This window comes from Paramormyrops kingsleyae, chromosome 6 (genome assembly GCF_048594095.1).
Source record: "Paramormyrops kingsleyae isolate MSU_618 chromosome 6, PKINGS_0.4, whole genome shotgun sequence".
Lineage (NCBI taxonomy): Eukaryota > Metazoa > Chordata > Actinopteri > Osteoglossiformes > Mormyridae > Paramormyrops > Paramormyrops kingsleyae.
The window spans coordinates 32,560,211-32,572,408 of record NC_132802.1 but is presented as its reverse complement, the minus strand read 5'-3'; the positions used below and the strand labels follow the sequence as shown (position 1 = coordinate 32,572,408).

General features: G+C 38.3%; 1 long non-coding RNA gene across 2 annotated transcripts; it reads right to left on the bottom strand.

Annotated features, from left to right (window-relative positions):
* Positions 1-3,802: 3,802 nt before the first annotated feature.
* Positions 3,803-10,281, bottom strand: LOC140591695 (uncharacterized). Of its 2 annotated transcripts, XR_011991981.1 has the most exons (6): positions 7,360-10,281; positions 7,030-7,211; positions 6,822-6,946; positions 6,462-6,554; positions 6,164-6,323; positions 3,803-5,889 (listed from the first exon to the last, which is right to left on the bottom strand). It is a non-coding gene; the product is annotated as an uncharacterized lncRNA (long non-coding RNA). The 2 variants fall into 2 exon arrangements; XR_011991980.1 differs by having other exon boundaries at positions 7,030-10,281.
* Positions 10,282-12,198: the final 1,917 nt, after the last annotated feature.

Sequence of the window (12,198 nt, the reverse complement as noted above, 5' to 3'; positions counted from 1 at the left end):
AAATGTTATTGCTCGCCAGCTCCCTATAAGAGTCAACAAAACCCTGACATTGACAGCAGCATTAAGCGCAAATATACACGATCCTGGCTAAAGTGTCTCGGGGATAGTTAGCCGCACCTTAAGAATGTCAGAGCCCCACTGTTCGCAGCGTTACATCAGCTAGCAGCTCGTGCGCCTCACCGCAGACTCCCTCGTGCTCAGAGCCATTGTGTCCGACATATTATATGAATGAATGGGTGCCTTTTTATTGTCACTATACACATGTACAATGAGAATAAAAGCAGATCTTCCAGTGAAAACATGTATGTAGAACACACAACAAACAATAAACAAATAGTGCAAAAAACTCAGTCACTACTGTTAACTTAACATCCCGGATGTCTTAAGTATAGGCCACGGGATCACCTTGTAGGAAAACCGTTTACTAGAAAGCCGTCTTTATTAAAAATAACTAAGGCTTTATTCTTTAAAGTTTTTAATGTGTTTTAATGCGGCCGCTAAATGCAGTTTACAAGCTCCTACTGTTATAAATAAAATGCTATTAAACCAGGTGCACTCGAAGTTACAGCTTTTTATGCTTCAGCTAAAAAACAATTTTGGAAAACTCAGCATATAATGAATGGAAAGAATGGTTACAGATTCGTTGATACACAAAATGCTGGTGGATCGTTCTCTCACGGCGGAGACATTCTCTTGCGATGGACCTGACCCTATACACTGGGTACATGGGAACCATTGCTGAACTAAGGATCTAATGTGTAGGTGTCGAGTCTCACGGTTAAAAGCCCCAGTCCCCGTGTGGCTCAGGGTTCAAAAGCTGCTAAAGATTGATAGATTCCACGAGAGGTGCCCACCACCCCGCAAAAATTAGTACATTTTAAAAACATGACCGTGCTGCATACATATAACAAAATGTATGTACAACTTTTATTTTGAATAATAAAATACCTGTACATGTTACATTTTAAAACTCATTTGATAAATGTACACACACATTTTTGTACAAGTTTGAAAAATAAAACACACGTGTACTTAAAACCCTTGTGCAACTTTGAAAATAAATTAAAAAAACTTGTTTAACTGTTATATTAACAAAATCTGCTTTGATAAAGAGCCTACAAATTTTTTGCAACTTTGTTTTTGTAAAATAAAAGCCACGTTCATATTAGATTTCAAAACTGATTCGCAAAATGAATGCATAAAACTTTGTACAAACATGCTTGCGCTGCGTACACATAACAAAACGTTTTTGTACAACGCGTCTAGAAAATAAAACATCCGAACATTTTTAAAGCATCTGTACATCTTACTTTGAAAAACTTTCATGTTACATTTTTTAAAACATCTGTACATCTTACTTTGAAAAACTTTCATATTACATTTTAAAACATCTGTACATCTTTGAAAAACTTTCATGTTACACTAACAAATTCATTCGATGAAATATTTTTAAAGACTTACAACACCCTTTTTGCGATGCTGCTAGTTTTTACAGTTCGGTATCCAAAAGGCAGTTTCCGCACTAGTCAACAATCTGCGTTTGTCGTAGACGTCCCTGACATTTTTATTGAGGTCTATTAAACATTTTCACGTCGCGTTTGAATTTGTTATAGTGCGGCATTATGGGGAATTATCCCGCTGCCTTTCATTTAACACGCTTAACCTTCGGCCTATGTTAGCTTTCTGTTCCTGTCTCTTATGTTAGACGGGTCGGTGTCAAGCAGCACGTGTCTTACATCAGCCATAAGATACCCTCAAAACAATTATTTATCATCCAATTTGTTTCTTACTTCTTGGTTACCTTGTTAGGCTTCCTTATCCATGAAAAGATTTAATATTAATATTATATTAAATCTTTTAAATCTAAATTATTATTAATATTAAAGTTTTAATATTTTTGGTGTGGCTTTGTGGACCTTTCTTTTGACAGCATTCCTCTCGTTTTCAATAAAAAATAATGATAAAATAAACCTCTATAGAATTATATAAATAAACTGAACTGGTCTTATCTTACCTTACATGTGTGGGGATGCCTTACCTTGATTTTGTTTTAATTTATTTAGTTTAAATAGAGATTCCTGACAAAGTCAAAAAGCTTTGATGCAGTATATATTTCGAAAAAAAAGGTTCTTGGGTGTGCTATATAGAACTATAGGGGTTCTAACCAGAGGAAATATACCCATTGCCTTCAAAAAGGTGCCATTTCTTTTAATTGAGAATGTCCAAGGAGTGTCATATATGTACCAATCTAAAAGGTTCAATATGGAGCCTTTCGTTTTAAGAGTATGCACAAATATATGTGGTGCTTTTATGCATGTTAAACTTAAAAATGGGTCGGTGCCGACCCTAACAGCACAGGAAGGTTATTAATAATGTCTCTAAGGATGGTAGCAAACAGGGCTCTTGGGCCGTCGCTTCACCAGACGCTGCGGGTGGCGAGTCGTGTTGAGCAAAGTAAACCGCATCATTTTCATCATTATTAGCGTTGTTGATGTTGTCTATTTCATTTAATAGCGCTTCGGGTAGAGGAGGGGGTGTTGCTCCGTCCATACCCTGCTGATTCAGGTCTTGCGTAGATTTTCTCTTGACCGGTCCGCCCCGTCTCTCTCGTACATAGAAAAAACAGAGAATACCTATTATTAGAATAAGTTATTTTTAATGAATAGCGTTTTTATCATACGTATAAAAGAAATAATATACTCACTATATGGAGTTTTCTATCCGCAGCGTCTCCCGTAGAGAAAAAAAAAACAAACCCAAAATAGCTGAATCTCTAAAAATAAAATAATTATTTTAAGTTATTTTATTGTATGGTGTTTATCATAAAACACGCGTAAAAGAAATAATATACTTACTCTATGCAGGTCCCGTGTAGTTTTCTCTTTCCAGTAGGGCAAGGCCTTGATGATACTGGGTGGGGGTACTTGTGTCTACCAAAGGAGGGAAACCCTGCTCGGCATACTGGGGTAATACCAATGTATACTTAGGTAATAAAAATATCTGCGGTTGGTTACTTCTTAGGATTCTTTAAGGAGAAATATACGTCCTGTCAAGTTTTATCTGATGTCTATTTCGATGTACGTTTTAACTGCACAGACGGTATGGGGGGAGTCGGGGGAAAAGACAAAATTTACTGAAATACAAAATGTCCAACTTGATGTGTGACCCAAATTACAGTTTGACCGGGATTTGACCTATCGGGATGTACATAGGTTGCATGAGGAAAAACACAAGTTTGAAAAAAACTACCACACAAGGCCAAACTGCTACTGCTGCAGGGGGGTGTCGGCTTTCACGCACACACACACACAGACGGTCAAACTACTGCTAAGCGTTTTTTACTGGATGTCAGACCCAGCTCCTCCTCTCATTCTTAGCTCCAACTTGTTCATTCTCACAGGGTTTCTTTCAGTCTCGCGCAGCAGCACAACTCTCAGCTCTCCGGCATCGCTCTCTCCGAGTCCTTTGCGGATTATCCAAAGCCACGGGACCTTACCACGGTACCGCACCAGACACAGCATCGCTCTCTCCGAGCCCTTTTCTACGGATTCTCCAAAGCCCGGGACCTTACCATGGTACAGCGTACGCTCACACTCCATCAGGTAACCCACCCCACTCAGACCCAGTGTTTGGGACCTTAACGCACCAAGCCCCTGCTCAGTCCCCTGCTCGGCACCCGGTGGATGCAGACAAAACACCACACTCATAAGCACTCTCCTCAATATAAAATAATAATAATAATTAAATTATAATAAATAATTAAATTATAATAAATAATTACATTATAATAATTATAATAAATAAACTATATACAAATAAACCCCTATCCCAACGCTCAACTGGCTCACAACCAAAAAAAAATAGCCACCTCGCACTATCTCATGACGTCACCTGGCTTGCAGCCCGGACCTGTCACTTTTTGATTTATTTGACCTTTGTGACCTTTGACCCAACCTGTCATTTTGACATAAGCGGCATTCTCCATCTCTCTCATGTTGTTTGATTTGGCATGTCATACTGAATTGGTCTGGTAATAAATGTCAACTGTAGGCTTGACAGTTCTGGAGAAATAGGCAGAAACGCAAAAGTTGTCACTGTAGCGCCCCCATCTGGCAGACTAGGGTGCACTTACTAGGGTGAGGTCAGGTTCTGTAGACAAATGGATCATCCAGATTTGGTTGAGATTGGTGATTGCTAGGCCTGTCAAATGCACGCTTGATTTTCATTGGCTAATTATGGCCACCATTGTATGATTTATGACTGTCATATTATGGGTCTGACCTCAAGCTTGGCTATAGTAGACATGTGCCAAATTTCACTCAGATAGGACAAGCAGTTCAGGAGATATTGAAATTAGGTATTTGTAGTGCCCCCTATTGACTAAATGTGGGCCGCTTTGTATGGTGTCCCCAGAAAGGAGCTGGGAGGTAGTATTGTAAGTTTGGTTAAGGTAGGCTAAGGTAGGGAGAAGTTATAGCAATCAGACTGAAACAGGACAAATTTGGGTTGAGTTTGGCTGTGGCTAGTGGCCGTACAATAGAAAAATGTCAGACTTTCTTAAATATCTATTGATCAGCTCAGAGGACTGGTCGGTTTGACACCTCAATTGTCTGATTTGGTCAGACAGGGTAGGACTTTAAGGCAGAAGTAAGATTTTTTGCATAATTTGCAAAACAAAGTAGGCGGAGCTTACTTAGATTTTATGCTAATATAACACCCATATTCAAAAAAGGGGATAGAAGTAATCCAGCAAACTATAGGCCAATCAGTTTAACTAGCATTACTGGAAAAATAATGGAAGCTATAATCCAAGTGGTAGATTGGTAATGGTAAATGGTAAAATGGTAGATTACCTGGATGCAAATAACATTCTGAGGGATAGCCAACATGGATTTAGGAGAGGTAGATCCTGTTTAATGAATCTACTTGAGTTCTTTGAGGAAGCTACAAATGAAATTGATCACAAAATGTGATCTACTTAGATTTCCAGGTCTTTGATGTCCCCCACAAATGGCTCTCGCTAAAGCTCAAAGCTGCAGGGATTTTAGGAACTGTGGCAGCTTGGATCGAAAACTGGTTAACTGACAGGAAGCACTGAGTAGTTATTAGAGGCACAATGTCACAGTGGGCCTGCATTCATAGTGGGGTACCGCAGGGTTCAATTTTAGGACCACTATTGTTCCTAATTTACATTAATGATATTGACACCAATACATACAGTAAACTGGTTAAATTTGCAGATACCTACCCAGTCAGCACAAGTACGTCGGCGCTACGTCGCTGATACGTTTTTTTAAGGTCGGTATTTAGTAGCTTTTCAGTCGTTTGCACATTGGCACTATGTAGCGCCTCCGTAAAAGCTCCGTCGAGGCGATGTAATCGCGACGTTTTCCGTCTCAACAGCGATGAAAACACGACGTCTAGGCGAAACTCCACGATGATTCCTATTACTATTCTACGCGACCATTTCCCGACCTAATTACGGATATACGCGATAATTTCCCTACCCTTTTTTTTTTTATCCGTAGGCGATCATTCCCCGACCCCTTTTGTAATCCTACGCGATCATTTCCCGACAATCTTATTGTACAATTACCAATAATTATTTACGTCTTCTTTAGTGTCGAACACGTATGGATACTAATATTTTATTCATAATATAAAGAAAACAAAAGGTGTTCGTTCAAAGAGTTTTTATTTTAAAAAAATATTAAATGCACAAAATATATACAAGATACACACTAAAAAGAAAAAAAAAAAAACAATAAATCGAGAGCTATCTGACACGCCGGCTCAGCCTGTCACGAGACAGTCTGAGCCACTCCTTGATGGTTTTCTCGATTTCAGCCTCATTCGGACTAGAAACCAATGGGTTCCGTAATGCAGACTCTAAAAAACAGAACGGACACAACGGTCACTTACATTGACATTAACCATTTAATAAGGTCTAATCATAAACATGTTATTCCTTTAGAATTTGATGGTTCACTTTTTACCTGCAGTCTGAAAGAAAAGCAACTTTGGGCATTAAAATCAATGAAAACCTTGGGAAATAACTATGTAACGTGCATGGGGAGGTTAAATCCATATTGTGTTCAAACAATAAGGATAAAAATCCCAAAAGGTCAATTTGTAACTTTGGTTAAACATTGGTTTTACTTACGAATAATCACATTGACGATTTTTGTATTTTTCATTGGTGTTTTACCCCGTCTGCCACACCAGTTAAGATGCACAGCCAACTGGGGATCAAACACCTTCCCACAGATCCTCCAGACTGTTTTCTTCAGTGTTTGTCCCCCAGCCAGTGACAGTTTGGATACCTGGAGGTGACAACAGATGTTTGGTCATACAAAACTTCACATACTTTTGGGTAGTGTATGTATGTGTATGTATATATTATATATTAGTATCCATGTATTATCTATGTACAAGGCAGTTTTCTTAAACCATAATCACACCAGTTTGTTCTTAAATTCAACATTTTCCAACTGCATTTCAACATTGTTCAGGTCCTCAGTATCTTGCAGTGGAAATCTCCCATCCTCTGCACACTAAAAAAAATAATAGATTCTTATAGAAAGACCTGGGTAACAGTGTGCACAAAGATCAGTAAATCTAGTAAGCTACATCGCAAAGTATTTAAAAAATCTCTGTAATTGAGTTAATAGTAATTCACTCAAATGTTATCGATATGAAATATAAACTTAAACACCTTGAAACTATTATTTATACTAGGAAAAAAAATAAACATTTTCAAAATCAATCTCAAATAATTTGATTAAAATAGATCATAAAGCAATTTTGTACAGTGCACTTGCCGTTGTTAATGGTGCATTTCCAGGATTGTTACCCAACAACGTAGGTATCTGGGTGACAATTTCAGTCATGTGTTGGACCTGGCTCTGCAACTCCCCCAACATCTGCAGGAGGATCCTCTCGGTCGCTGTAAGGACAATAGAGAATACAGCATTAAATATTTAGACATACATCGAGATAGATGTGGATGTAGATCTGTCTACAACTTACGTGTGCATTGACTCGGTACAAGCTGCCCCAACTGACAGTCCTCAAACCCCTCAGCTGGTGTGTCTGTTTGAGAGTCCCAACAATCCAATCCTTGTGTGTGTACTGATTGTAGCTTTTCATCAACCAAAGCTTTAGCCTTTCTTTTTAATGTCCAGTAAGAGGGTGACGTGAAAGCCATGCTACTGAGAACAAACAGCAAACACAAAAGCTCAGTGTTACTGTAGTGTATAAAATGGAAAACTATACAGTGCAGTAAGTATAAATTAACCAGTAATCTTTTGATATGGGAATATGAATTATAGATTAATTTGTAGAGGGTCTTACACTTACTGTACTTAAAGATTGCGATCCAACGAAGAACTATAGCAACAAGAAACATGTTGATATGAAATGACATTTTAATTACTAGATTGTTTGAAGCAGAAATATGAGCTATGGCTTTTCTTAAGTACTATTCTTGAGTTAAACTAGGTAAGGTAACTTTATTCATACCCATAGGTAAGGTAAATTTGCTTTACAGAAAAATTGTAGCATTTTTTACTTTTTTCCTTTACATTTAAAGTATCAGAACACAAAACAATGGTCCTCGCGTGTCGTTCTTCTTGAAAAATTTCGGTTACTTTTAGTCTGTAGTGATGCATAATTTACAGAACCCAAATGGTAATTGCTTGTGCTCGTTCATCAATGTAAAACTCAAACATTACTTTTCCGGAACAAGCACATTGAGGTACAAAACAACGTAAAAACTGATACCCTTTTTAACCTAACACCCACCCATTCATCAAATATAGACTCTCAAATTCGCATGGGAACTACAACGGCAACTGTGCATGCCTCACAAAACATAAGCACACAGCCAATTCGAATGAACGAGAGAAATTTTAATAAAGGAAAGATTTAAAAACACACTGCTAAATTGAATTTTCAGTATGCACATGTATTTTGAGAGTGATCTCACGCCATAGTAATACAACTCAAATTAATAGTAACATACCAGGGGAGATGCCATTCTTGATCTTGTTTTGTCTAATAACCAGGACAGGATTGGTAAATTAGATGTTTTAGAACCACTTGACAGTAGCGATCATAACATGGTTAAATTTGAGGTTAAGTTTAGTGCCCGAAGAGCAAAGTCCAAATCAAAAATATATAATGTTAGGAAGGCTAACTTCAATTGTATGAGATTAAAACTAGAAACCGTGAACTGGATGGAGTTAAATAACAAAACTGTTGAAGAGGCATGGGAATTTTTTAAAAGCACATTATTGCAAGTACAAGAGGACTTCATACCTGTTTCTAGCAAGAATAAATCTAGGAAATTGCAACCTAGGTGGTTTAATAGGGACATAAAGTATAAAGTAAGGAGGAAAAGGGCTTTGTTCCAGAGATGGAAAATAACTGATGATGACATAATAAAGCAAGAGTATCTAAATCTACAGGCTGAATTAAAAAATGACATTAGACGAGCTAAAAGGAATGTCGAAAGGAAGATCGCATTGGAGGCTAAGGATGACGTTAAAAGTTTCTTCCAGTATTTTAACTCTAAAAGAGCTCTAAAAGCTGAAATTACTAATCTGCAGGATAGTAAGGGTCTTATAATTGAAAACGACATTGACATAGTAAATGAGTTCAATGATAGTTTTGCACGGGTATTCACTGTCGAGGACACTAGTAACTTACCAGTTCTTATTACTAATTCAACATCGTCTATAACTAATATATATATAACTGAAGCTGATGTTTTGCAAAGCCTAGCTAAGCTCAAAATAAATAAATCACAGGGCCCTGATGGCATCTTACCTATAGTGTTAAAAGAGATGAGGGATATTATTTGCCGACCCTTAACATTACTGTTTCAAAAATCCTTATCTGAAGGTGTGGTACCTTCTGATTGGAAGCATGCCAACATAACGCCCATTTTCAAAAAAGGGGATAGAAGTAATTTGTCAAACTATAGGCCAATCAGTCTAACTTGTATAACTGGTAAAGTTATGGAGGCTATAATCAAAGAGAAAATGGTAGATTACCTGGACTCAAATAACATTTTGAGGGATAGCCAGCATGGATTTAGGAGAGGTAGATCCTGTTTAACAAATCTGTTGGAGTTTTTTGAGGAAGCTACTCAGGAAGTTGATGATAAGAAGGCCTATGATGTCATCTATTTAGATTTCCAAAAGGCTTTTGATGTTGTTCCCCACAAGAGGCTCTCACTTAAACTCAAAGCGACAGGTATTTTAGGAACTGTAGCGACTTGGATTGATAACTGGTTAACGGATAGGAAGCAGCGAGTAGTTATAAGAGGCTCGATGTCACAGTGGGCCTGCGTTCATAGTGGGGTACCGCAGGGTTCAATTTTAGGACCACTTTTGTTCCTAATTTACATAAATGATATAGACACCAATATATACAGTAAACTGGTGAAATTTGCAGATGACACCAAGGTGGGTGGTGTAGCAGATACTGAACTAGCGGCTCAGCAGCTACAGCGGGATCTTAATTTAATTAGTGACTGGGCTGACACCTGGCAGATGAAATTTAACATAGACAAATGTAAGGTACTCCATGTAGGGAGCAGAAATATAAAGTACAGGTATTTTATGGGACCTACTGAAATAAAGGTAGCTGATTATGAGAAAGACCTTGGTGTGTATGTTGATGCTTCCATGTCTCATTCTCGCCAGTGTGGTGAAGCAATAAAAAAGGCCAATAGGATGTTGGGGTACATCTCCAGGTGTGTGGAGTTTAAGTCAAGGGAGGTAATGCTAAGATTATACAATTCCTTGGTGAGACCTCACCTAGAATATTGTGTACAGGTTTGGTCACCATATCTTAAAAAGGACATAGCGGCCTTAGAAAAGGTGCAGCGTAGGGCCACAAGAATGATTCCTGGTCTTAGAGGAATGTCATACGAGGAAAGGTTATTTGAGCTAAATCTGTTCAGCCTCAAGCAAAGGAGACTGAGGGGGGACATGATCCAGGTCTATAAGATTCTAACAGGTTTGGATGCTGTTCAACCGAATAGTTACTTCAGCATTAGTTCAAATACAAGAACTCGTGGCCATAGGTGGAAATTAGCGGGAGAACATTTCAAACTGGATTTAAGGAAGCACTTCTTTACACAGCGTGTAGTCAGAGTATGGAATAGTCTTCCTGATAACGTAGTGCAAGCTGAATCCTTGGGTTCCTTTAAATCAGAGCTAGATAAGATTTTAACAACTCTGAGCTATTAGTTAAGTTCTCCCCAAGCGAGCTCGATGGGCCGAAGGGCCTCCTCTCGTTTGTATAGTTCTTATGTTCTTATGTTCTTATACAAACGCATCAAACAAAAGGTCGAGCATGGTAACCTTAGCATAGCCATAGATATTAAAATGGTTAAAGTGCGATAAAAAGTTTGTAACAATAAATAATCAAAACACGATTGTTAAGGGGTCCGTGTACGTGAGTATAATTCGTTTTTCAACTTTAGACGGAAAAAACAAAAACGAAAAAACGGGCCGTTTTCTCCATTTCGACTAGACCAATCCCAAAGGGAAAGTTGGAAAACGGCTTATTTCGCGTTTATTAGTTGTCTGTCTTAACAGATCAGAAAATGCCTCGTATTCCGTTTGCCTGGAGGTAGGCGGGGTTATTGGTGTCCCTTCTGTCATTGGCCAGGTACATCGCGAAGACCACGCCCCCCCACAAGATCGTTACAGAATATGAGTTTCGGGTCTCCCCTGACTGCCGGGGTATCTGAGAGTCTCTTAATGCTGTCATTGAGGAATTCCTAGCTCGCCTGTGAATTAAAGCAGTCTTTAAAACAAAGACGAAGTTTCAATCATGCTTCAATCACACGGGGTCTGTGGAGCCCACAAAGTCCCGAAAAATGGTATACGTTTATCTTGTGCGCACAAAAAATTTTGCAAAACTTTAAAGCTATGGCCACCAACTCTGCTTCTGAAGATGTATGTTTATTATTTCAATTGAGCAATAAACAACCTCTAAATGTTGTGCACTGTCCCATAATGAACTGTTTAAAACACAATATACTTGTTTTAGTCTGAATTAAAGACAACGTTTTAGCCAAACTTTGCCTTGGCCCTGACCATAAAACATGCATTTAATTAGAGTTATATTTCTCATATAGCCTGTGACATAATCTCATTCGTTGTATGACGCATTCATTTTCATTCATCCATTTGCTTACATTCATTCATTCTTGTCCTTGTTGTAAAGCGACCTTGAGTATGACAAAGGCATCATAATTAATTAACAGTTAATATAACTTTGTATTGCATGAAATCTATTCACTCCATTGTTACTATGGCACACCAAAGACAAAAGTTGTCAATTTGCAGGTAAAATTTAAATAAATTCAGCTGAATGTACGGTGTTGTTCTGCCTTGGCCCATTTTACCTGAACATTATGTCAAAGTTCAAGAGGGAACCTGCTGATACTGTAACGGTCATAATTCAGAATTTATGCCTCTGCTGCCTGCAAGACAACTACCTCCACCTCCGGCAACTACCCTCCAACCTGCCTGCCCTTGGCTCAACACGATGCCTCGCCATCCATCCTGCGGCTGTGTCTCTATTAATCCTGCCATCGTGCATCAAGCACCCCGTGCCTGCACCGGTCGGCCGCTGCATTGAGACATATATTTCAACCCCTGTATTAGCTTAGTCATTTCATCTTGTCTGTATTAGCTTAGTCATTTCATCTTGTTTGTTTGACTCATCTGCCGCCCCCTGGAGGATGGGCTCCCCCTTTGGGTCTGGTTCCTCCCAAGGTTTCTTCCTCTTAGGGAGTTTTTCCTTGCCACCGTTGCCTTTGGCTTACTCAATGGGGGGTCCTTACGAGGCAGAAATGTAAAGCGCATTGAGACAATGTAATGTTGTGATAATGCGCTATATAAATAAAATTGAATTGAATTGAAAAAAATTCCATCAAATATATTCCAATAAATATATCATCAGATCTCATGCATAACTCATTTAAGATAGTGATTGGAATATGCTCAGAATGTATGGACTGTTTGCTAATAAATAAATGGGATTATATAACACATCACTACATATTATTTAGAAAATAATCAGCCATTCACAAAATAATTTTCATAACACTCATTATACATTCTAGTTTTCCACTTTTTAATACATTTGAAAGTAATGAAGTAGAGAGACAGCACA